This window comes from Canis lupus, chromosome 7 (genome assembly GCF_003254725.2).
Source record: "Canis lupus dingo isolate Sandy chromosome 7, ASM325472v2, whole genome shotgun sequence".
Lineage (NCBI taxonomy): Eukaryota > Metazoa > Chordata > Mammalia > Carnivora > Canidae > Canis > Canis lupus.
Window position 1 is genome coordinate 55,317,116 of NC_064249.1, and position 26,796 is coordinate 55,343,911.

General features: G+C 35.0%; 1 protein-coding gene across 10 annotated transcripts in view; it reads left to right on the forward strand.

The window, feature by feature from the left end:
- The window catches only part of NOL4 (nucleolar protein 4), a 522,070-nt gene that overhangs the window by 133,221 nt on the left and 362,053 nt on the right, over positions 1 to 26,796 (forward strand). The window contains exon 1 of one of the 10 annotated variants that reach the window (XM_025429192.3): positions 8 to 769. The exons of 8 other annotated variants lie outside the window; for them this stretch is intronic. The gene's annotated coding sequence lies outside the window, so the exon portion shown is untranslated. Of the gene's footprint in view, positions 1 to 7; positions 770 to 957; positions 979 to 26,796 lie in introns of those variants that run through there. One more of the 10 variants, XM_049112793.1, reaches the window with a different exon arrangement.

Genomic DNA, 26,796 nt, shown 5'->3' on the forward strand with positions numbered 1-26,796 from the left:
CCCGAGCCCTCCGGAGCCCGGTGCCGGAGCTTGCATCCCCGCGTCGGGCGGCCTCCCGCGCGTCCTCGGGTTGGCCCATTGTCCCAGGTCCTTCGCTGGGCGCCGGGCGCGTGTCCCGCTCTCGCCACCAAGCATAAAGGCCACGCTGGAACCCCAGACGCACGCTCTGATAACAGACGATTCCGATCGATCGTCTCCAGTGTCTCCTAATTGGCACAAAGCCCGATTGTGCCGCTAGTCAGAGATGTGGGGTTCTATCCCCCCTCCCCCGCGTTCCTTCCTCTCCCCGCACCCCCGCCCCCGGACACTATCAGGTTTTATTGTTAGACCGCCTGGGGGACCCGGGGCTATCCCGTCGCCTCGATCACTCCCAGAGATCTTGCCACGACTATTTCGATTGTGGATAAGGTCCTGGAGATTCCTCCTCCCCGCCCCCCATTCCCTTCCTCACTTCCCCCTTTCATAAATAAAGCCGCAGCTACATGATGAACAACAAAGAGACATGGGTTTGGGCGCGATCAAATGGTGTATGTATCTGTTCCTGGTTCTGGGATGGCTCTAGTTTCACGGCCACGAGGCTGCAAGCCCGGGCGCAGCTAGCGAGGTCCTGGGCGCCGAGAACCTAGGGTATCCCAGCCTCACAGGGCACGAGCCTGTGAGGTTGGGCAGCGGCGGCAGCGTCAATTTCCTTTTTGAGAAGATGGGAACTGAGGGCTACAAGTAGGATTGCAGATCAGATCCCTAAGACCTCTTTCTTCGTCTTGCCACGGTGGGTACTCGCCTAGGAGCAGGGGTGGGGGAGGGTATTTGGCATCCTTTGCATTTTTGCCTGGCTTTGGGGTTTCTTGAGCATTTGCTCCTTTTCCTACTCCCCCACCCCCACCCCGCCCCCTTACTGGCAACTGTTTCCCGTGCAATATTCCTGGAGGATGCTAGGAAGGAGATGTCTTGCAAGCTATTCTTCTGTCTCAAGCGGAGGTATATTAAATTGGAAATATGTGCATGAAAGGTTTTTCAGAGGACTATTTTGGAGGACTCTTGTAGGTTTGGAAAATAGTTAATGGTTTCCCAAGATTAATTAGGGATAGTCGTTTGAAGGAAGTATATTTCTTTTGGAATTTATTTGGAAAATGGGAAAAGGAAATAAAGGTGAAATGGAAACACACATAAAAGTTCTGCTTTTTTTTTTTTTTAAGTACTATTGTTGGAATTTTCTGGGAGATAGATCTATAAACACAGCCTTCTCCCTTAACGTGGCACTGCTAAAGACAATGGTGAGATTACTGTCTTGGTTTACTAAATAATGAGGACTAGACGCTTATGGATTAGAACTGAGGTTTATTTACATCTGGATGAGCCAGAAGTCTGTTGTAGAGAATGAAGTGCTTTGATTCATTTGTATCAGAAGGAACTTAACCTGATTTAAAAAAATAACTTAGATTGGGATTCAAAACATAAGAATGTATTTTCTTTGGGGCACCACTGGGCTAATTGAATAAATAAAATAATCACTTGAGGTATGTTTACTTATATATTATTAAATACTATTGTGTATATTTTTCAAAAACAATTGCTAGCTGGGAAGTTTGTTGTTCATTCCTTTTATGTTAAAATCAGGTTCCTCTGTTTACCTGTTAGATAGCTTCACTTGCGTATTGGTCCAATTTATACGTGCAGGGGTTTGATTACGTCCACTATGTGTATAAACAGATGTGACCTTTAAAAACATTAATTAAAAATTCTGAGTAACATAAATTGTGTAACAGCTATAGAGGCACTAGGAGAACTATGGGTGCCAGTAATTCAAACCAGTATTCACATGTTCAGATACCCGTATTTTCATTCAAAAATTTATGCAGGGTTGTTACAGAATTATTGCTAAGACATCTAATGTAGAATGACAACTCCACGGTTAATAATAAGGTAACACATGTTTCCCTTTTCAGTAGAGATTCTATATATTTATGGGAGAAAATGTAAATTCATCAGGTGATATTCTTAGATAGTGGTTTCCATGTAGTATTTAAGAGCTTCGCTCTTCATTCAAGCCTGTTTTGAAATGTTGAAGAGGTTTTTAATTCATGAACTCTTCTGTTGCTCTTTATGAAAATTTTATGCTGCTCCTTACATAGAATTATAGGCTCCGCCTTCCCTGAAAGACAGCCAATCATCATTTCAACAAGTTAAAAAATAAATAAAAGGTTCCCCTTTTATCATGTGTTTCTCCGCATCTCAAATGATTTCTTCCTTAAAAATAAGGTTTTCTTTATAATAGCGGGAGTACAGTCACCAGAAAGACAAAAAATGTATATTTTTTTGAGGTCAAAGGCGTAGCTTGGTTGAGATAAAGTGCTGTGTTTTCAAACAGACTGAGAATCTTTCCAGCTATTTGAGGTTTGAGGGTTTGCGGCTGGCTGTGCTGTCAGTGAGAGAGGTTTGCGCCTGATGTTGCAAGAACCCACTGCTGCTGGTAATTAGACATCATTACTACCTTGAAAAGGGACAGAGAGAAGGGAAGAGGACAGGCTGGGGCTAATTAACTGCTGATGTTTAATGAAAGAAAGGGAGACTGATAAATAGCAACTGGGAGATTGTACCAGAACAGAGTAGGCACACCACGTAGACTTAATTGAAACGGGACTTTCAGAACGAAAGGAGCTGGGTTCTACCTCTTATTTTCTTTAAAAGGATAGCCGCAGCTTTGCAAATACTCTTTCCCCTAAAATCTAAATTTAATTGAGGATAAAATCAAGCAGGTGACAACTGACTTCAAATGAAAATGTGAAATACTAGAAAAGATCAACATACCCTTTAATATTTGCCCTGGCCATGCCTAAAGCTGAGGGGACGTATCTATCACTGTTTAAATTACTCTGTGACTGAGGAGATACTGTTTGGTCACCAAGCAACAACATCCTGCAACTCAGCCATTTTAGGTCTGGAGTAGGATCTGCATGTGTGTCTGCACGCGCATGCACGCTCGTGTGTGCACTTTGCACGCACACGTGCACTTTGTTGAGCATTGCATTGAAGTTGTGTTTACCCTGTTGCTGTTATTTTTATGTGTTCCTTCATTAAAGCTTTCAGACGCTTAAAAGGGCGAAATAACGCGTAACTTAAGATAGTTCTGAAAAAGATACGGCAAATGTCTTATTGATTATAGGAAAGGTTTCATCAGTGATCATTTTAAATCAGCAACACTACGGTTACTCTGTTTTATATTTTTGATAGTTTCAGCTTAATTTGTATTTAGAAGCTTTTCATCCTGATTGACATTTTGGTTTTGGCCACAATTTAGTTGAAGCATCACACTTATAATTCGACTTACCACAACACATTATATATACCACTTGGTATTATGAAAGGTAAACTTGGGAAATAACCAGAAAATTCATTAAACCTTTCACTACTACTGGATTAATGCATTATTGTGTATTTTTAAAGGCTTGCTGTGCTGTATAAAACATTAGGAAATTCGACAAACTCACATTTTTATTTATTTTTCAATCTTAAGCAAACAAGGCAGTGTTTACTCTCCAGTTATGTGAGTAATGCCTTTCTTGAACTGTATATGTAGGAACGGACACTTAGGTCCCATTTTTGCCTTTTGTGTATTTCTTCTTTATATGTATTGTAACCAGGGGACATAAAATGAATTTTCATCCAGAAGGGAAATGTATTATCTATAGTTATGTCATTTGAAAATGAGGATTTATTCAATTCTGCAATCTGCAGCCTCGGATTTCATATTGTTCTTTCTGTGTATACTAATTGATTACTATATAGTCATTAGAATGAATATTCATGGACCGGTTTATAAATAGTCACTGATTTTTTTTTAGTTCTCTGACTATGGTTTTGGTTACAAATTCTCTATGCTATATCAAGAGCGAAGAAAATAATGCCCATAAAGAGTCAGCATACATTTCTACCAGGTCTAACTTCATGCCTGAGGCACATATGTATATTAGGCCTTGATCTGAAATTTGCTACAGAAATTCCAGAAACACAAAACTGAGTAACATGCTAGTTACACCTTAGGATACTTTATATCTCTGACACAGGCAAATCGTGATAATAGTTTTGCTTATCTCCCATACTTTCAAGATGGGCATTGCTGTAGACAACCAATGCATTTTTTCCTCCTCTTCATTTAGGTATTTTGGGGAGCTCTGTAATATAGGTCTTTGGGGGTCAAATAGATCTCAAGCATGAGTCTCAAAAACATGGCTTAAAAGTGGACTTTAGTGGGACACCTGGGTGACTCAGTGGTTGAGCGTCGTCTTTGGCTCAGGACACGATCCCGGGTCCTGGGATCCAGTCCCACATTGGACTCCTCACAGAGAACCTGCTTCTCCCTCTGCCTATGTCTCTTTATCTCTTGTGAATAATAAATAAAATCTTAAAAAAAAAATAAGTGGACTTTAGTGGTTCCTGGAGAATTGCTGTAAGGTATAACTCATCAATGGCAAAACCCTAATACAGTGCCAATTAAGGTTGTCAAGAATAGTGGGTATACCCTTATAAGAGTCCAGTGTGGTATGAGTATTTAGGGACAAGGGGCTGGTAGAGATAACTTCCCTGAATTTATGGAGGAAATCAGACCCTGTTAATATGTGAAGACTAGCCCACACATATTTCCTAAGATACTGGTGCTTGACTTTTCCACTGTCTTCCTTGTCTTGTTAATAAGCATAGTGGAGGAGGGGAGGCAGGCAGGGCAAGATTCAGCACTCATTTATATTACATCAATAAACTTCTGAACCAGCTGAGATCCTGCTTCTCAAGATTTTACACTCTAGACTTTGTGCATAGGATAGAGAAAGATCAAGAAGCAAATACAGGGATGTAGCAGCAGAACTTCTGAGAGTTTTCAATCCCATGTCAAGACCATGAAGCTCTTTTCACTAATAGCTGTTGGATTTGCTAAGACTTCCTATATCTAACTAGGAAAGATTAAAGTGAATCTGCTGTATTTTAGGTTATGTTCATTTTGATAGTCCTGGGATAACAAAATAAACTTCATGGACAACATAGATGGCAGGAAACAAGGCATAGTGGGCAAGGTATAGATCCAGAGGAAGATTTAGATACTAGATTTGACATTTATGATAGCTGTGTGTCAGGGGAAATTTAAATAAGAAGTTTCTTCTTGGTAAATGACACTAATAATACTTGCCTAAGTAGTTTCAGATAAGACTAATAATTCATAAGCATATAGTATATGTAGTATCTGTCTGGCACATAGTAAATGCTAAAAAATTGAAGCTGTTCTAAGTATTATTAAGAAAGCAAGGACACCATGATGTAATTATAATTAGGTATATGTTATAAACTCAAGCTCACACTGCCACAAGTAGTTAATATACATCTTTATGAATGTGTATATTCTAATATTTATTTTTTTAGAAAATAAAAATGACTTTATTTTGTAAAAGTGATACATTTTCATTATTTAAAAAATCTAAGTGAAAAGGAGAGAAATTTTAAATTACATTAGATCCCGCATTGAGATTTAACCATTAGCTAATTATGAGCATCATTATAGATGTCTGTCTAAACACATATGCCAAAATAAGATTAGGTATAGTGATTGATTGATATAATGATTGATATGGACAGGAAGAAATAATTTTCCAAAACTGGGATTGTGATTATATGCTAATTTGAACAAGAAACATAAAACATAATATCATCAAAATATAACAAAAGAAAAAGAGAAACATGCAATTCAAAAAACTGGTATTAATAAATACTTCTCAGAGGTATTTGTTCCTGAAATTAGTAGAAAAGATTATGAAACACATTAAGAGATTGAATTACATTCATCTTTTTTCAACTACAGATTCCAATTTCATTCTTATCATTGACTTTCGCCAATGGTAGATGAGGAGGAAGTCTATATCACTTCTCACTGTTTTGTTACTCCCTTCTTATATTAGGTTTATTATAATTATATATTTTATTGTGTTATATTCATTATATTATATAATTGTTTTTATTGTCAAGGTTTTGTTACGGTATGTAATTAGATTCTCATGACTGTTTTTCCTTTAGCATATTTAAATGCTTATCCATTTTTTTACCTGTTTTTTTTTTTTTTTTCTGAATTCTTTGATTAGATTCATTACTTAGTTGGCTACAATCCCTAGTCGTCTTTTTTTTTCTAAAGAAAGGAATATGTATTCCATTTTTTGAGGTTTGTATTCAATTAAAAATATTTGACCTTTGCCTTTATAACTAAAGAACAACTTAACTAGGTGTATTGTCTTTTTTTCCCTCTTACTTCTAGAGTATTGTTGATAATATGTGTGCTCCGTAAAATTCTAAGGCAAACACTTTTTTCCCAAGTTTCATGGATTGTTTGCTTATCATTGAAATTGAATAATTTCACTGAGATATGTTTTGAATTCCTTTTATCACTGAGTACTTATATGTATGTTCATGGCTTCAGTTGCATCTGTCTAGGTTATGGTGACTTAATGCGTATCTTTTGAGAGTCACATCTGTATTTTATACTTTCTACTGGATGTTTCTACCAAGATATCCCTAAGCACCTTAAACTGAACATAACCCCAAATGACTTTTTTCTTCCCTTCATTCCTTCATTCTAGGTCTTCCAAGCTGACACCTTTTTTTCCCTTTTGTATTGTCATTTTTAATAATTATACTGCAATTTATCCTAGTATGGGACCAAATCCAGCTAAGCATTCAAAGAGTGAACCAATGAGACATTTGGTTCCCAGAATAAATGGCAGTTCAGAGATCATTCATTATAATTTCAGGGTGGCAAACAAATTAAAATGATTTGAAACTATGCAATAATTTGAAAGATTTAGAAAAAGTTATTAGCACTATACATTGGAAGAGGAACAGAAAAAAGGTAAATTCAATAGATTTTAATAAGTATAATTTCTATAAGCTAATATAGTAAAGTTTTATGAAAAAGGAGCATTTACTGATTTGCCTTCCTCTTTTATTACTGAGTGTAACATTTAACATTATATTGTGGACTTAGAGGAAAACAGCAGAAATCTGAAAAATGGTATATTTTCTCCTATTTAAAAAAATGTACCTGTATTTCTCTCTTTTGTTTAGAAATTGAAAGCACTAAAATAACAACTTGTCCATGGATCATTTAATGGGCAATCTGAAAAATTTAGAGGCTCTTTTATACAATAATATTCCTGGGAATATATGCCTTTTTTTTTTCCTGCTCCCTGTCTTTTATAAGAGTTATTGTCATTTATGTCCATTGTTTGGTGTACAGCAAATGCTACTTTACAAAAATGGTATTGAATAAATGGAGCCATGAATTTATGTTGTAATCCCTATCTATTTTAAGGATTATCTTTTAAAAAATTTAATAATAATTGATAATATTGTATTAGCTTCAGCTATACAATATAACGATTTCTTTTTTTTAAATTTTTAATTTATTTATGATAGTCACAGAGAGAGAGAGAGAGAGAGAGAGAGGCAGAGACACAGGCAGAGGGAGAAGCAGGCTCCATGTACCGGGAGCCCGACACGGGATTCGATCCCGGGTCTCCAGGATTGCCCCTGGGCCAAAGGCAGGCGCTAAACCGCTGCGCCACCCAGGGATCCCCCAATATAACGATTTCATATTTATGTACATTATAAATGATCACCAGGATGTCTAGTTACCATCTGTCACTATACGAAGTTACACTATTATTTACTATATCCCCTAAGCTGTACGTTATATCCCCATGTCTTGTTTATTTTATATTTGGAAGATTGTATCTCTTAATACCCTTGTCCTTTTCATCCATCTTCCCATCTCCCTCTCCTCTGCCAACCATCAGTTTGTTTTCTGTATCTGAGTCTATTTCTGTTTTGTTTCTTTATTTGTTTTTGTTTTGGGGACCCACACATAAGTGAAATCATATAGTATTTGTCTTTCTTTGTCTAATGTATTTCATTTAACATAATATCTTCTAGGTCTATCCATGTAGGCACAAATGGCAAGATTTATTCTTTTTATATGGGTGAGTTATATTATTACATTGGGTATGTGTGCGTGTATGTGTATACATATACATATATACACACATATGGATCACTTTGATATATATATATACATACACACATATGTATGTGTTATATGTGTATGTTGTGTATATATATATACACATATATACACGTATATATATATCTATGTGTGTGTAAATATATGGATATACACCACACATCTTCTTTACTCATTTATCAGTGGACAGGTTGCTTCCATACCTTGGCTATTGTAAAATAATATTTATTAATTTTTAGTTTGATGTCTCATTTGTTTATTTTTATTTTTGTAAAAAGTAAATGTCAAAAAGTTTACTGCCTTGATTTTCTTCCAGGAGTTTTCTGGTTTCAGGTCTTAATTTAAGTCTTTAATCCATTTTGAATTTATGTTTGTGTATGGTCTAAGGAAGTGGCCCATTTTGATTCTTCTGCAAGTAGCTGTCCAGTTTTCCCAGCACCATTTATTGAAGAGGCTGTCTTCCCCATTGCATATTCTTGTCTCCTTTGTGGTAGATTAATAGACCATATAAGCGTGGGTTTATTTCTGGGCTTTCTATTCTGTTCCAACGATCTACATGACTTGTTTTTGTGCCAGTGTCATCTGTTTGGATTACATAGTTTTACGGTATAGTTTGAAATCCAGGGGATCCCTGGGTGGCGCAGTGGTTTAGCACCTGCCTTTGGCCCAGGGCGCGATCCTGGAGACCCGGGATCGAATCCCACGTCAGGCTCCCGGTGCATGGAGCCTGCTTCTCCCTCTGCCTGTGTCTCTGCCTCTCCTTCTGCCTCTCCTTCTGCCTGTGTCTCTGCCTCTCTCTCTCTGTGTGACTATCATAAAAAAAAAAAAAAAATCCAGGAGAGTGATACCTTTAGCTTTCTTTCTTTTTCTCCAGATTGCTTTAGCTCTTCAGAGTCTTTTGCTTTGGGTAGTATGGGCATCTTAATATTCTTTCAATCACAAGCATGGAATATCTTTCCATTTGTACCATATTCAATTTATTTTACCAATGTCTTGTAGTTTTCAAAATACAGATCTTTCATCTCCTTGATTAAATTTATTTGTAGGTATTTTCTTCTTTTTGATGCAATTGTAAATGAGATTATTATCTTAATTTATTCCTGATAGTTTGTTATTAGTGTATAGAAACACGACAGATTTCTGTGTATAAATTTTTTATCTTGCACTGTTCTGAATTCATTTATTAGTTAAAATAGTTTTGGGGTGGAGGCTTTAGGGTTTCCAGTATATAGTACCTTGTCATCTGCAAATATTGACAATTTTATTTCTTCTTTCTTCTTCTTCTTCTTCTTCTTCTTCTTCTTCTTCTTCTTCTTCTTCTTCTTCTTCTTCTTCTCTTTTCTAATTTAGATGTCTTTTGTTTCTTTTTCTCATCTAATTGCTATGGCTAGTACTTCTAGTACTATGTTGAATACAAGTGGTGAGAATGGGCATTTTTTTCTTGTTCCTGATCTTAGAGGAAAAACTTCTGGCTTTTCACCATTGAGTATGTTATATTAGCTGTATGTTTGTCAAATATGGCCTTTATTATGTTGGGATATATTCCCTCTTTACCGACTTTGTTGAGAATTTTTATCATAAGCGGATGCTGAATTTTGTCAAATGTTTTTTCTACATCTTTGAGATAATTGTATGATATTTACCCTTCATTTTCTTAATGTGGTGTATCACGTTGATTGATTTGCAGATTTGAACTATCCTGGAATCCCTGGAATAAATCCCACTTGATCATGGTATATGATCCTTTAAATGTATTGTTGGATTTGGTTTGCTAGTAATTTGTTGAATATTTTTGTGTCTGTCTTCATCAGGAATATTGGCCCGTAATGTTATTTTTTGTGGCATCTGTCTGGTTTGTATATCAGGGTAATGCTGACCTCATAGAATGAGCTTGCAAGCATTCTTTCCTCTTAATTTTTTGGAGTTTGAGAAGGATAGGTATTAACTCTTCTTTAAATGTTTAGTAGAATTCATCTCTGAAGCTCTTTGGTTCTGGAATTTTGTTTATTGGGAGTTTTGTGATTACTGATTCAATTTCATTACCAGTAACCAGTCTGTTGAGATTTTCTTTTGTTATTTCTTCCCTGATTCAGTCTTGAAAGAGTGTATGTTTCTAGGAATTTGTTAATTTCTTCTGAGCTTTCCAATTTTTTTTATTGTATAATTGGTCATAGTAGTCTTTCATAATCCTTTGTATTTCTGTAGTACTTGTAACTTCTTTTTCATTTCTGATTTTGTTTGGCCCCTCTCTTTTTTATTCTTGATGAGTCTTGCTGTAGGTTTATTGATTTTGTCTATCTTTTCTTATTTTTTTTTAATTTCCTTTCTCCATGGGTGGCAATGCAATTTGTTCATCTATCAAAGGCAAAAATTCTGTGTAACATTCTTGATTTCCCCCTTCCCCTTTTGTAGTCACTACTCAACAGAATACCATTGATTCTACAAACTGGAATATGTCTTGAATCCATTATACTCTTACTATACCATACTAAGCAAATGACCATCGCAGGGTAGTTTGGTAATTTTCCCAAAAGCTTTGAAGGGGGGGATTTGATGTCTAGTGTTTGAATAATGTGTGATGTATCCTTGGTGCTTGCTATTAATGCAATAAATGAAAAACTTCCCAGCCTGACCCCACATGATGGGCCCTTCTTATTTACCACCACACAATAGCTAGTTTCATAGCTATCTTGGGAATTTTTTTTCACAAAATATAACTAATTAATTAATTTAAATTATTATAAAAATATATAATATAAAATTAATTATCTTAACCATTTTTTTTATCTTAACCATTTTTAAATGTACAGTTGAATAGTATTAAGTATAGACATGCTGCAGATGTCCAGAACCTTTTTATATTGTAAAACTGAAGCTCTGTACTCATTAAATAATAATTTTCACCCTTTCCCCCTTTTCTTCAGCCCCTGGTAATCATCATTCTACTTTCTGTTTCAATGTATATGACCATGTTAGATACTTAATGTAAAATTGGAATCCTACAGTATTTGACTTTCTGTGATTGACTTATTTCATTTAGCATAATGTCCTCAAGATTCATCCATGTTATAGCGTATGACAGAATTTCCTTCCTTTTAAAGGCTGAATAATATACTATTGTCAGTATGTACCACATTTTGTTTATCTACTCATCTGTTGATTAATCTTTGGGTTCCTTCAACCTCCTGGATATTCTGAATAGTGCTGCTATGAACATGGGTGTGCAAATATTTCGCAAGATCCTAGTTTCAATTCTTTGAGATATATACCCACAAGGGGGATTGCTGGATTAGCTCTATTTTTGTTTTTCATTTGTTTGTTTTTTGTTGAGAAACAGCTATGCTATTTTTGACAGCAGTTGCACCATTTTCTAGCACTGCCAACAGTGCATAAGAGTAAGCACTCATTGAGGCTAAGAAACTGGTGACTTTGCTCCTCATCCAGAACTTTTCAATGAACATACTTCTTTCTGAATATAACAGAATTAGTAACAATAATAATGCCTTACATTGGTCAAGTCCTTACGATTGGTTAAGGGTTGGGCTAATCACTTTAAAGAAAATATCCCCTTTAATGTTCGCAATAGTCCTGTGGTTATTAATGCTTTTTATTACATATACTTTAGAAAATTTTGGTTTAAGTTAAGGTGACTTTTTAAAGTCACAGAGCTTCAAAGTGTTAGAGTTCAGATGGAAATCATTTCAGTTGAATTCCAAAGTTCTTGATTGGATCTCCAGACTTTTAAAATAATGTATCTAATTGTTAACAAAAATTAACATGCCTGAAGATATATTTTTAATAAATTACATAGATATACTACTGTATCAATAATTAACACATTTTAAAATATATTCAAAAATATAAATACAGAACTGAGGTCAAAATACATATAAGGCTTAATATTCTTCACCCCAGTAGGTCATCTCATACATTCTCTGGGGTGTGCATATCAATTTGGAGATAATTACTCTCATGTATAGTACAGTTTTGTCTCACAGTAGTACATTGTGTTTAAGACTTTATATACTTCAGCGCATGTATCACCTTTTTTATTACAGAGGGTGCTTCTATACTTAACCAACACAACATTAAAATAGTACCTTAGCTCTACAAATCCTTGGCATCCATAAAACAATTATAGATGTTTGATGTTGGTGTGATGGGAGAGGTTGTTTCATCAAAGGCATACTCAGGCAGGGGGTGGTGCATAGTCAAGAATAGCTAAAGTGTAGGGGATAGTGAAAGATGAAATTGGAAAAGTAGGCTGGTGCAAGAAGTATGGGAAGCCTCCATTGCCATGTTAAAATGTTTGGACTTCAATTCATAGGGAATTACAGATATCAAAAGTGTTTGAGCAGCGATGTCATGATTTAGGTCTTAGATGTAGAGACTTGATGTCTCATTGTGGTTTATGTTAGAGTATAAATCAGATGAGTAAAATAGAAGCTTAATAGTTCCTTTGACTCAATATATTGTTTAAAATATTATAGTTACAGATATTACACAAGCATTAAATTCAAATTATCAAGCAGTAAATCAATAAAATTCAGTAGCTTGATGTTATAATTAAATTATGTATAATTGAATCATACTGTACAAATCTCAGACTTTAAGTCCAATAAAATGTTAAAAATAGAATTTTTGAAACTTAAAAATAAATTTAAAGGCCCTTAAAAGGAATATAAATAGAGTCCTCTTAAACAGGTTTTTGTTTGTTTGTTTGTTTTTGGAACTAAGGAGAAATGATTATTGATCTTTTGGTTGTTACTACATTCACAATTATAAAGACTTGCCAGAGAAATCCTTCTAAAAAACCAAGTGCAGAATTCTATATAGAACACTTATTCAAGGGGCACCTGACTGGCTCAGTCAGTAGAGCATGAAGATCTCAGACTTGTGAGTTCAAGCCCGAGGGTGGGTATAGAGATAATTTAAAAATAATCTTTAAAAAAAAGAGAACACTTATTCAAGTACAGTCCTTTTCAAAATCTAGTTAGTGTTTCAAATAGTTTTGAAAACATGAAATTTATGCTTTAAAGCAATACTTTAAATCTTATTCATACTTCATTGATTTTATACTCACATGTCTGTCTCTACCACTGAGAATCTACCCTATGATCCTTCAATTTTGTGCACCACTGTGGTTGGTTGGCAGGATTTTTTTTTTTAAGATTTTCTTTATTTGAAAGAGAGTGAACGCACAAGAGCATGAGAGGAGGGGAGAGGAGGTAGATGAAGATGTGGGGAAGGGTGTGGAGCTCCATCCCAGGGTCCCAGGACCCTGACCTGAATTAAAGGAAAATGCTTAGCCGACTGAGCCACCCAGGCAAGCAGGATTCTAAGATGACTCCCAAATGACCTTCACGCTTGTTTAATCCCCTCCTTTTTGTGTGTGGGTAGAACCTGTGAATATGATGAGCCATCTCTCCCACAGTTTTGTTGTGTTACATGGTACTGTTGACTTTAAGATAGAGGGCTCTTTCAGGTAGGTGCGAATTAATCACATCAGCCTGTTAAATGCAGATATTTTTTTGTTTTGTTGGCTCATAGCAGAGACAGAGCTTCTAAGCCTGAGATGGAGAGGGCCATGTGGTTAAGAGCTGACAGCAACCTCTAGGAGCTGAGAGCATGTTTTGCCAACAGCTAGGAAAACAACGGGGACTTCAGTCCTATAATCACATAGAAATGAATTCTGCCAACAACCAGAGGAAGCTTGGAAGTGGATCTTTCCTAGTTGAGTTTCCAAATGAGAATGTAGCTGGCTGACACTTAGATTTCAGCTTTATGAGAACCTGAACAGAGGACCCAGTTAAAATGTACTGGACTTCTGACACACAAATTATGAGATATCAAGTTTGTAAAGTTGTAAGCTACCCAATTTGCAGTCACACAGCAAAAGAAAACTTAGAGTTCTTTGGTACATTTTCTCAAAAGCATATGCACAGTTAAAACAGGTCAAATTTTTATTTTTATTTATTTTTTCAGGTCAAAATTTTAAAAGGCCTATTTAACTATTTGTAGTTTAAGATACAGCTGAGAATAATTTAAATATTCTTTCCACCTAATGCTTAATGTGTTGCCTTTTTTATAGTTTTTGATGAGATAGTCCATAATTTAGTAAAATATAAAATTTCTAACAGATCAATTGAAGTATTTAATGATGGCTCATATTAGAAGTATATATACATATATTCCTAATAATAACTTGTTTATATGAGTTAATAATATATTAACTTTGATATATAACTTTGATTTTTCTCTTAATGTCTTTATTTTTAAATACCTTTCATTCATTATCTTTCATCTGTCCCCTAAGGAAAACACAAGGTAGCTTAGTGTTTTAGGCTTTTTGTGGGAGGATAAACACAGAAGAGTATACATATCAAAAGAAATTATTATCTATATAATTATATTAAATGTTGAAGCATTTTTGAAAACAATATACAGAAGATACAACAAAATATAACATTATCATTTATTAGGAATAACCATTCCATAATTTTATTTTTAAATAATTATTTTAATATAATATGCATTTTAAAGAAGACTTGTCTAATGTTTAGGGGAATATAGAAAATAACTTTATAGGTAAATCTTCTTCTGTTAAAATCTTAGGAACTGGGAATCATTTTCCTCTCAGTTGAGAAGGGAAAATCTTTGTTTTGATTTTCTTCTTTTCTCTCTGAGGTTTATTCAGTAGGCTTTTATGTTCTATTCTTCCTAATTTTAGTCAGGTATTCATTTGTGGTAGTTTTTCTCATAGTTAAGGATTTTCCCACTGTTTGGAGCCATTAGAAAACTGGGGAGTAAGAGAAGGAGATTCAGAAGATAAGTTTAATAACTTGGGAACTTAATTTTGGTAATAAAAAGAAATAAACTGTCTTATAGGTAGAGAGCTGGTGTTTTTGCTACCAGTGGTTATTTGTCTTCCTTTTTAAATGTTATGATGGGTTTTCAGGAAATACTACTTGAATATTTGTATCTCACCATTATATATAATGGGAGCAGTCATTGAAATAAGATTTGGCAAATATTTGTAGTCTTCTTTGGTAGGGTGCCAAGATGAGGGAGGATGCTTAGATTTGGACCTAACTGCAGTTGCCAGATGGCTAGAGGGCTTTAGGGCTTTAATCTAGAGACATGGGACAAAGTTAGGTGGCATACATGAGGATCTAATGTCTAGCTTGGTCATATTAGCATCCTGCTCTAACCAATCGACCTAATTAGATGAGATTTTCAAATCTAATATCACAGGTTTGTTTGATGTTTAGATGTGGGTCATTGTTGTCTTAGCAGTCTCTGCTTACGATGCTCTTTGGTGTTTACCTGAGGTCAAGAAGGAGTTTTGCTATCTTTGTTTTAATTAATCTTTTTCTATAAAAGCTACCATTATAAAATAATTCATTTGATGATTTGTTTGGTTTCACTAATTTGGAATATGTTAATTTAAAATTAGCATTAATTTGAACAGGGGTACGATGACATTTACCTTGAACTACCTATTAAAGGAGGATTTCTCTATAAATTCATAATTAATAAGATAGCAGAGAGGGTATGCTTATCTACTATAATGAGTAAAAACTTTTTCTTAAACCATCTCTATCCTCATATAAACAATTCATAGGTCCGTTGCATTATAAATGGATCTCTACTTAATAAAGAAGGTATTATGAATAAATACCCGTTAGCTAATCTGCATTATTCTGTTGTTGATACATAGAGTATAATTGTAATATGTCCCCTAGAATTTTCAAATATGGGAAATAAGATCACCTTCTAGATTTAAAATTATAATCAATGCAGTAAATTAATATGTGATATACAAAGTCACTTTAAATGACAGAATGGTTACTAGACTGTAAGACTAGGTGGTATTTTGCTTGAAAATATGATAAAAGATGTCTTAAGAGAGCCTCACTGTCTAGTGAATTAACCAAAACTCTCTTTTCCCTCTATAAAGTACTGATTCCCAGAGTGTGAACAAACTTGTTTATTGTAGTCTACCCTGTAGTTACTTGCATTTTGTGCTCATAAAATTGAGTTGTTTTCATATTTTTCCCACATTCTTTTTTTCTTTTTTTGCTGGTTTCATTTGTTATAATTATGCTATTTGAATATATATATTTTAAACTGGTAGAGTACAGGGATGCCTGGGTGGCTCAGCAGTGAGCACCCGCCTTTGGCTCAGGGCGTGATCCTGGAGTTCCTGGATGAGTCCCACATTGGCTCCCCGCAGGGAGCCTGCTTCTCCCTCTGCCTGTGTCTCTGCCTCTCTCTGTGTGTCTCTCATGAATAAATAAATAAAATCTTTAAAAATAAATAAATAAACTGATAGAGTACAATAACTTAAATGTATTGCTTTAAAAAGTCTCAAAATAAATGTGAATCACTAAAAACAATTGGGAAAATAAGAAAAAATTAAATTTCTGCAGTGCCTAAATTACTTAACAAGTAATAATTACTAACTTCTCATTCTACTTTAACTGAAACTTGAAATTATAGACAATGCATTTTTGAGGGCTTATACACTTGGAATGTCAATTAGTAGTCCCATACTTAAAGAAGAAATTGTTGTTCTATCACAGAAGTTTAGCAAATAAGTATAAATGAGCACATATTAAAATATTGATATTTAGGGGTGTATGTATCATCTTCTCTGCCTTTCAAATTTAACTTTTTTTCTATGCTGAGCTTCACAATGGCTAAAAGGCTTTATTACTATAGAAAGAAATTTATAAGTTGTGTTTAGCCATAGAAATATAAGTTAAAGATGTACATCTTTGTGGTGCTGATAATATACTGTCATGATGACAGAACTCATTGTTTCCTGAAGGCATATCCTTATTATGCACAAAAATGTTTCCATCCAGATGAGCCTACTGCCATAACTTAATCACTTGGTATTATTATATCTTCATTCAGTCCAAGTTTAACAAACCTCTTTTTAATTATTTGTGTTTCCATATGGCTTGACAAAAGAAAGAGAATGCACTGGTCGAACTATTGCCAATGCTGGGAATATTAAAGTTATATTTCTCGATATAAGTTATGTAATTTTAGGTTTTGTGCTAAAAACACTTGTGCGTTTGGATTGAATTCAGAGTATCTATGTCTAATCAATTCATATGCACTGATGAGATCTCCAAGAAAATATTAGAGAGCTTGAGAAGGGGAAGGGATAACAGATGCTAGAAAGGCAACAAAATGGTGTCCACCATAATCTAACTTACTTAGAACTCTTTCTTCCAAGCAATCATTCCTCTTGGTTTGCAGTTTTCTTGACTTTCTGATTGTTGTCTTCTGAACTGATTACTTTCTAAAATTCATGACTGGCAAACTTTTTGGAGTTATAACATTAGTTTAATATAACTTTGAGTTGTGCTTTTTCATTTAAAATTATTAACATTTTCCTGATGTTACTAGTCTTAATGTTTATTTTTATAGTTTCACAAATACCTGCTCAAACATCTCTAACATGATTTTCTTTACCATTTCCATATGTTGTATCATTTTATTTTTTTCTGTTTTAAGCTTCCTTTCCCCGTGGATGATGATAATTACCTTTTTATTTTAAAAATATGTTTGTGTGTGTGGGGGGGTGGTGTTTGTGTGTTAGAATTTATTTTTTTGGTCCTCATTGAAGGACTTTACAAGAATCTTCCTAGATTCCAAGAGCTTTTTTTTTTTTTTTTTTTAAAGATTTTCTTTATTTATTCATGAGAGAACAGAAAGAGAGAGAAGCAGAGACACAGGCAGAGGGAGAAGCAGGCTCCATGAAGGGAGCCTGATGTGGGACTTGATCCTGGGGCCCCAGGATCATGCCCTGGGCCTAAGGCAGGCGCTAAACCACTGAGCCATCCAGGGATGCCCTCTAAGAGCTTTTTGAAATTTACTTCTGTGATCTAGCTCAGGAGCTTGTTAAAATGAATCAGGGATCTAGGTCAGGGCAAGACGCATGATTTTTGGTTTCTAAAAAGCTAACATATGGGCTTCCAATGCTGGCCAAAATAGCATAAGCCTTATTATGGACTATTCCTTCCACTGATTACGCTAAAAACTCTGGAGACAATATAAAGCACAGGTACTTGAGAACTCTAAAACACAAACAGTAAAAGGTAAAATGAGGATGGAAGTCGACAACAAGCTCAGAGATGGATTTCCTGGTTAGATTTTTCATGCTGCTTTAGCTCCTGGATTTAACTGAAGGTTGGTATCAGTCAGTCATGGATCTGCGTGGTGAGAGCAGACAACACAGATTCTGAGGGTAATTTTTGTTCTGAGGATCAAAAAAAAAAAAATCCCTTGCCAACTGGAGAATATGGAAGGAATCACTTATTTTCCTCTCATTTTCATTGATAGCCCTACCATGGAGGCAGTGCTGTAAGAGAGGGACCTAAAACTCTGAGTAGAAAACTTGTCCATTTGGCCAGAAGAACAAGGAGAAAAGGCCCCTGTGGTTTAAAGAAGGTGTATGAGATCCCATTACTATTTTTTCTCCCTGGTTTCCTGATACATTCTACTACAGATGGCTCCAGTCTTAGTCTAGAGGAATCAGAAGAAAAGGGGGGACTTGGGGTATTGGAAAATGTGAGGAAAATACCAGAGAGGAGACACCCTAAATCTTTGTGTGAGCTAATTCATTGTCAGGCTGTGAATGTGAAGAACCTATGCAAAGCACCGTGACCAAGTCTTTGAGAACTGAGCTATGGTATAAACCACTGTCCAAGGACCAGGTGAACCCCTGAGCTGCCCATATGCAGAGTAGACCCAAAGAACCAGAGCAAAATTTGAAAAATGAGCTAATGCTGGCATTACTGCTGGAAAGCAAGGCAGAATTTGTGGTCCAAATTTAATGGGGTTTACCACATGCTGTAAATATAGAACACTTTCCAGAAGATTGTAGCAGGATCTAGTCTTATAATATTCACAATGTTCAGGATACAACCTTAAGTTATTTGGCATGTAAAAAGACAGAAAATTGGATAAATTTTAAACCTTTTTTGTATAATAGTTGACACACAGTGGTTATATTAGTTTCAGGTGTATAGCATAATGATTCAACTTTTCCATGCTTTAGCTGTGCTCACCACAAGTATAGATACCATCTGTTACCATACAATGCTATTACAATATCATGAGTATATTCCCTATGCTGTGCCTTCATTCCCATGACTTTTCATAACTGGAAGCCTGTATCTCCTACTCTCCTTCATCTTTTTGCCCATCTCCCCCATCTTCTTCCTTCTGGCAACCCTGAGTTCGTTCTCTGTATTTATAGGTCTCATTCTGCTTTTGTTTATTCCTTTGTTTTGGTGTTCAGATTTTGCACATGAGTGAAATCATATGGTATTTGTCTTCCTAGTCTGATGTATTTCACTTAGCATGATATCCTCAAGGTCCATCCCTGTTGTTGCAAATGGTGAGAGCCTATTTTTTCTTATGTCTATATACTATTCCTGTGTGTGTGTGTGTGTGTGTGTGACCTCTTCCTTATCCATTCCTCTGTAATGCTTACATTGCTTCCATATCTTGACTATTATAAATAATGCTACAATAAACATAGAGTTACATTTCTCTTTTCAAATCAGTGTTTTCACTTTCTTTGGGTAAATACCGAGTAGTGGAATTATTGAATCATATGGTGTCCTATTTTTAACTTTTTGAGGAAACTCCGTCTTGTTTTCCATAGTAGCTGCACCAATTTACATTCTCAGCAACAGTGCACAAGGGTTCCTTCTCCATATCCTTGCCAACACTTGTTATTTTTTGTCTTTCTGACTTAAGCCATTCTAGCAGGTGTTAGGTGATATCTCATTGTGGTTTTGATTTGCATTTCCCTGATGATTAATGATGTCAAGCATCTTTGCATGTATCTGTTGGCCATCTGTATGTCTTTGGAAAAATGTCTATTCGATTCCTTTCCCCATTTTTAATTGGATTTTTTGGCACTTTGAATTGTATAAGTTTTTTTAGACATATTTTGGATATCAACCCCTATAGGTTTAATCATTTGCAAATAACCCCTCCTATTTAGTAGGTTGCTTTATTGTTTTGTTGATGGTTTCCATCACTGTGCAAAAGCTTTTTGTTTTGGTGTAGTCCCAATAGTTTATTTTTGCTTAAAAAAATTTATTTGCTTGAGTGAGCAAGAGAGAAAGCAAGTGAGAGCATGAGCAGGGGATAGGGTCAGACAGAGCAGGAGAAGCAGACCCTGCAGGGAGCCCCACATGAGTTGCCATCCCAGGACCCTGGGATTGTGACCTGAGACCAAGGCAGATGATTAATGGACTGAGGCACCCAGTTCATTCTTGCTTTTGATTCCTTCAGGAAACATATCTATAAAAATGTTATATTTGACGTCATAGAAATTACCGCCTGTGTTCTCTTCAAGAATTTTTATTGTCTCACATTTAGGTCTTTAACCAATTTTGAGTTTATTTTTGTGCATGATAGAAGAAAGTGGTGGTTTCATTCTTTTGCATGTAGCTGTCCAGTTTTCCCAGTACCATTTACTGAAGAGACTGTCTTTCCCCTATTGTATATTCTTGCCTCCTGAACACATTTTCATAGGAAAAAATCAACAGATGTCGACTCTGGGTTGAGCTAGATGTTGGAATTACAAGGAACTTTAAAGTAACTATTATAACTGTGCTCTGTTCAGGAAATGTGAACACTTTGGTTGGAAAAATAGACATTCTTGGCAGAAGAAGAAGAGCTTCAAAATAAAAAAAAGAATAAAATGCCAATATTTGAACTGAAAAAAATACAATGTGATAAAAATTCACTGGATGGGCTCAAGACTAGGATAAGGAGGGCAGATGAAAGAGTCTGTGAATTTTAAGACAGATGAATAGAAATTACCCAGTCTGAAAAACAAAGTAGCAAAAGTTGGAAAAAAATAAACACAGCCCTTGAAGGATCTGTGGAACAATATAAGAAAAGCTAGCATTTGTCCTAATGAAATCACAGAAGAAAAGAAATTAGTGTAGAAAAAAAAAAGTTGGAAAAGTTATGGCTGAAATTTTCCCAAGTTTTATGACAGACCAATTCAAAATGCTTTAGTGAAACCCAAACAAGATAAGCTCAAGAAATTACTACAGAATAATAACAAAACTGCTAAGAGAAAACAGTCTTGAGAGCAGCCAAGTAGGTAAACAATAATTTAAATGACTGTAGACCTCTCATCAGAAACCACGAAGGGTTCTAGACAAAAGCATAAATTTTTAAGTGTTGAGAGAAAAGAATTGTATATCTAGTGAAAGTATCTTTTAGGAAAGGTGAAATGAAGACATTCTCCAATGAAAAACTATGAATTATTTTACAGTAGACTTGCTCTAAAATAAATGCTAAAGTATATTCTTGAGGATGAAGAGGAATGATACTAGAAGGAAACTTAAAACTTCAGTAATAAAGGAAGAGTGCCAGACATAGTAAACATTATTTTTCATCATCTAAATTCTTTAAAATATGTCTGACCATTGAAAGCAAAAATTATAGCATTGTCTGGTGGGGTTTTAAGTCTATGTAGATAAGTTGCATGTAACTATATATAACACACAAAAAATGTTCTCTGACCACAAAGGATTTAAAGTACAAATCAATATGAGAGCTTGGTAATTCCCCAAGTATTTATGAGTGAAGAGGACATTCCAAAGGGAATTAGACAATACTTTGAACTGAATGAAAATGATGGTGTATCATATCAAAATTTATGGGATGCTCCTAAAACAAGGCTTTGGGGAAGATTTAGGATGGTAAATACATCACAAAAGATGAAATGGCTCAAATCAATAATCTCAGCTTATATTATTATACCTAAGGAACTAGAAAAGGAACAAATGAAACCCAGTGAAAACAGAAACTTCATCTTAGTTAATTCCTGATAATCTCAGTAAGCATAAAGTATTCCTTTGCCTGAGGTTCTAGGGATTAAGGATAATTCATATAGTGTCACTGCCTCAGAGTGCAGAGGTAAACTGAGCCTTGGTTATCTGATGATGGCAGTGACATCTACTGAGATGTACATTCTCTCATACAGTCTGGTTCTACCATTTAGATTGGAAATGCGGTATACACTGCTTTTTTTTTTTTTTTTTAAGATTTTATTTATTCCTGAGAGACACAGAGAGAGAGAGGCAGAGACACAGGCAGAGGGAGAAGCAGGTTCCATGCTGGGAGCCTGATGTGAAACTTGATCCCGGGTCTCCAGGATCACGCTGGGCTGAAGGCAGCGCTAAACCCCTGAGCCACCCAAGGATCCCCAACACTACTTCTGAATAGACAGAGTATGCAAGTAAGGGACTGTCTTAACATATTTGAGTGTCCTTCTTGATGTCTTGGGATGAAATTCACCTATTGTCCTGTGAGACTGTCTCATACAATATATGTTCAAGGCTACTTCTCAGCTACTTCTCAGGAACTTATGAGTATATAGGTTAGATTTTCTTTCTTCCTTGTCTTTCTCCCACTGAGAGAATTGTTATCTCATCAGAAATGTGAAAACTGTTTATTACTTCGTCAGTGTTCATTCAGCTCTATTTTTGTTTGACATAAACATTATATGATGAGTTTTCCAGGCTTTAGGTTCATGAAGCTCAAAAGCTTTTACAATTTTAAGTAAATCTCTGAAACTTAAAATCTAAGTCTAAAAATCTAAATGTTTGTACCCAATATGTGCCATCATAACAACCTTTCCCTAGGGCAGCAATGATGGAATGCCCTGACAGCTTGGTTTGGGAACAAGGCCAGAATACACATCAAAATGCAAATGAAAGAAATCGTTTAACACTTGAAAATTCTCCTAACATATGTGAAATTAGGAGAAGAAATGATATTTATTTTACTGAGTATTGGAATGATTAAATGAGTCAATACATGCGATTCATGTGTCATTTTGGACAAATACATATTTAAACAAAAAGTTTTCCTTTTTGTTTTAGTCACCATCATTTCTTTCTTTTCCTCAATAAATACAACTGGTATAAATGTAAGAATTCTGAAGCACTCTTTACAGAGGATGTAAAGAATCTTAGGGTTTATTCAGTTATTTATAAAACAATTCAGAAAAATAATATGCTTGGATAGAGGCTCAGGCTCATGGTACTAGAGTAGAACACAACTGGCCAAGGAAAGGGTAGGGACTTAACTTTCCTTCACTTATTCTTTTCTTACCTATTATCCAGGATGGATTTCAGTCAAAGCCCATTTTGAAAGTCTTTTCATGTAAACCCAATGATGACTTTGAAATACAGTATATTTAAACTTCTAAACTTTCAGAATATTGGAATAAGAAGGAACGATATAAGGCAAGTCTTATAAAAAGCTATATTGTAAAGGTTGTTTTAGGGACTGGTGGATTAAAAACATGCTTCCAAACTAATTACTGGCTGAGATTATTTGTGATGAAAGGTCTAGAACTTACTGTCAGATGGCACAGATTCTCCTCTTATTGCAGAGACTATATAGATCCAATAGATAATGGGAGGAATATCATGTATGCAGTCAGTCATGAGGCAATAGGGTGTTATGGATGTGTATTTTGTATGTACACATTCAGGTTTTGTTGAGAACTGTTCTAAAGGCAAATAGCACTTTTAATGAAAACATACAGGAGGCATCAGATGAGTATTATCTACTTGTCACATTGTGTTCATCTTTCAAACAAGTAGAAGCTTATTTTTCTCTTATTCACGAAAAGGCCATGGATACGTAGTCTACAGATGATGTACGGAGCCCTGGTGTCTTAAGAGACCAAGGCTCCTTCTGTTTCCGTATTTGCCACCTTTACCGTGTAGCATTCATCCTCACTTGCTGGAGCAGCTCTAGCTCTGGTGGACATGTTGCTTTCCAGGCAGAACATTGTGTGAGCGCATGTGTGTGTGTGAGAGAGAGAGACAGGATAGAAAGAGTGTTCCAATGCCCTTTGTTGAATTGAAATTTTTGAGACAATTGTAGATTCATATGTGGTTTATGAAATATTAGAGTGAAACTTTGTAGCTACTACTTCCCACCACTGGTTAACATTTTTCTAAAACTTTAGTATAATATCAAAGCCAAGGTATTATATTGATACAATCCACTAATCTTACTTAGATTTCTCCAATTTTGCCTTGTATTTATTTGTATGTATTAAGTTGTACACAATTTAATTATGTGTGTGGGTTTGTGTATCCAGTACCATATTCAAGATACTGGAACAGTTTTAACAACACAAGGATCTTTCAATCTACCCTTTTATAACTATACCCACCTCTTTCTTGCCCCCTTTTCCCAAGCCCCCACCTAACTTAACCCTTGGCAATCATTGATCTACATTTCTTAAACTTGTAATTTTACAAAATTATACAGTATATATAACCTTTTGGGACTGGTGTTTTTTCAGAGTGTAATTCCCTGGGGATTTATTCAAGTGTTGTATGTATCAATAGTTTGTATTTTTTTGTTGCTAAGTAGTACTCCATGGTATAGATGTTCCATTTGTTTAATCATTAATCTGTTGGATATTTGGTCATATTTCAGTTTGAGGCTGTTAACATAAGCTGCCATAAATATTTGTGTATAGGTTTTTGTGTGGACATAGGTTTTCATTTTCCTGGGGTAAATATCCAAGTGTGCAACTGATGTGTTACAGAGTAATTGCATGTTTGGTTTGTTAAATTGCCACTATATTCCAGGATGTCTGTATTATTTTATTTTCCCATCAGATATGTACGTATGTGTGACTTTCCTATCCTATCCAGTTTTTAATGTTATAGCAATAATAACTTATGTCAATAACAACATAAAGTCATACTTTCTCTTTGAACATTCTTTAGAGTTTGAAAGTAACTGTCACTGATACAAACACAACCATAGAAAGGTATCATTGTGATATTTTCTCAGTTTTTATTTTGGAAAAGTCACTGATATTTACTTAGTTTATTCATCTTGGGCATCACTATTACCTAGAAGTCTGTAATCCACTTTCTTTGAAAAGTTTCCTAATAGTGCTCTCCTAAATAGTCAAGGTTAGAAAAATTGACATGTGTAAATAAATACCTAGCCAGCAACTATCTTCCCAAAATGGAAGCTGTAGAGCAAATACTTTCAATGCTAATGTTTATAGACAATGAAAGGAAGGGTGCAGTTTTTAACTTTAGGACAAAGATACTGAAGTGAATAATCTATATTACAATAAATTATGTAGCCATGAAATTTGACTAAGTAGGATTTGCCAAAATATGACTCTCAAACATGTCTTAACAGCACCAATACTTAACATTAATCTCAGTATCCCTAGATTTTTGTGTGGTTTTACCTGATAAATATTTAATTAAAGAATAAAATTGTGGGAAAGGTAGGATTTCGACCTCTTTTTAGATCAATACAAGTTAAATTAACTTCGTTAGGTCTAAATCTCTAATTATTAGACTCTGGACAAATAGACTGTAATAGTATTCCTTATTTTTCTTTTTTTAATGCTCCAAAAAAGCAAAATAAGCAAATACATTTATTTATTTTTAAAGATTTTATTTATTTATTCATTGAGAGACAGAGAAAGAGGCAGAGAATAGGCAGAGGGAGAAGCAGGCTCTCTGCAGTTAGCCTGATGTGGGACTTGATCCCAGGACCTCTGGATCACGTCCTGAGCCAAAGGCAGATGCTTAACCACTGAGCCACTGAGGCACCCACAAATACATTTATTGGTGATAAAAGTATTCATACAAATCCAGGTAATGAGAAATGTTTCCATATGGATTAAAGGCAGATCTAGATGAGAGGAGAGGTAGCTTATTTTTTGACTAGAATGTTGGTTTCCTCATGGCACCGAATATAAGATTTGCATTTATGATACAGATATATTTAAATGATAGGTTTAAGTTAAGCATTTACAAGTATTTTAAAAATGTAATTCTAGCCTTCAAAGAATTTTGAAAAATTCCAAGAGACTGTTCCTGAGCTAAAAACCCAGATGAAAGTTTTTGAATTCAGAAATTCATTGGATGTGGCCCAATGTTCATTTGGGTGGGCTAACTGGTACAACTGTGAAAGAAGGGCATAATATTTTATGTCTAACAGACAAAGGATGCTGAGAAAAAGTATCAAGTAATTAGAATTTATTTAGTATACCTTATATTAATGCTGTATAATCCTTAGATGTGATTATTTTGCTTTCTGGTTCTTGGGATATAAAATTCCTACCATTGAATTCATGGTGACAGTAATGGTGGTGGTTCAGAGCATGAACTCTAAAAGGTGACTGCCTTTTAGAGCTTTTCATGAATTAGTTGTGTGACTTCTGGCCAGTTACTTAATATCTCTGTGCCTTGCTTTATTCATCTATAAACTGAAGGTAATACTTCCCTCATCGGATTTTTATGAAGATTAAATGAGTTAATATTTGTAAAACAGAGAAATGCATTGTATGAAGTACATGCTGTTGAATAATGACTAAGTAAAACTTTTGTGTTTAGAAATGAACATGAAAAAGCTGTCAGAGTATTATTTTCTTCTCTCTCTTTGTGTGTGTGTCTTTCTCTATTTCTCTTCTTTGTCTCTCTTTAATCATACTAAACATTAACATTAATTTAGAAGGGAAGCATATTATTGAAGTTAATTTGTTCAAGATAAAAGTGAACCTTTGTTTTTTTATTAAAAACTGATCTTCAGTTCTGAAATTTCCTCTAGACCATAAGGAACTCTTCTGGTGGCTAGGAACATTCTGGAAAGAAAAAATTCTCCTTCTGGAACTTTTCTTGTCACAT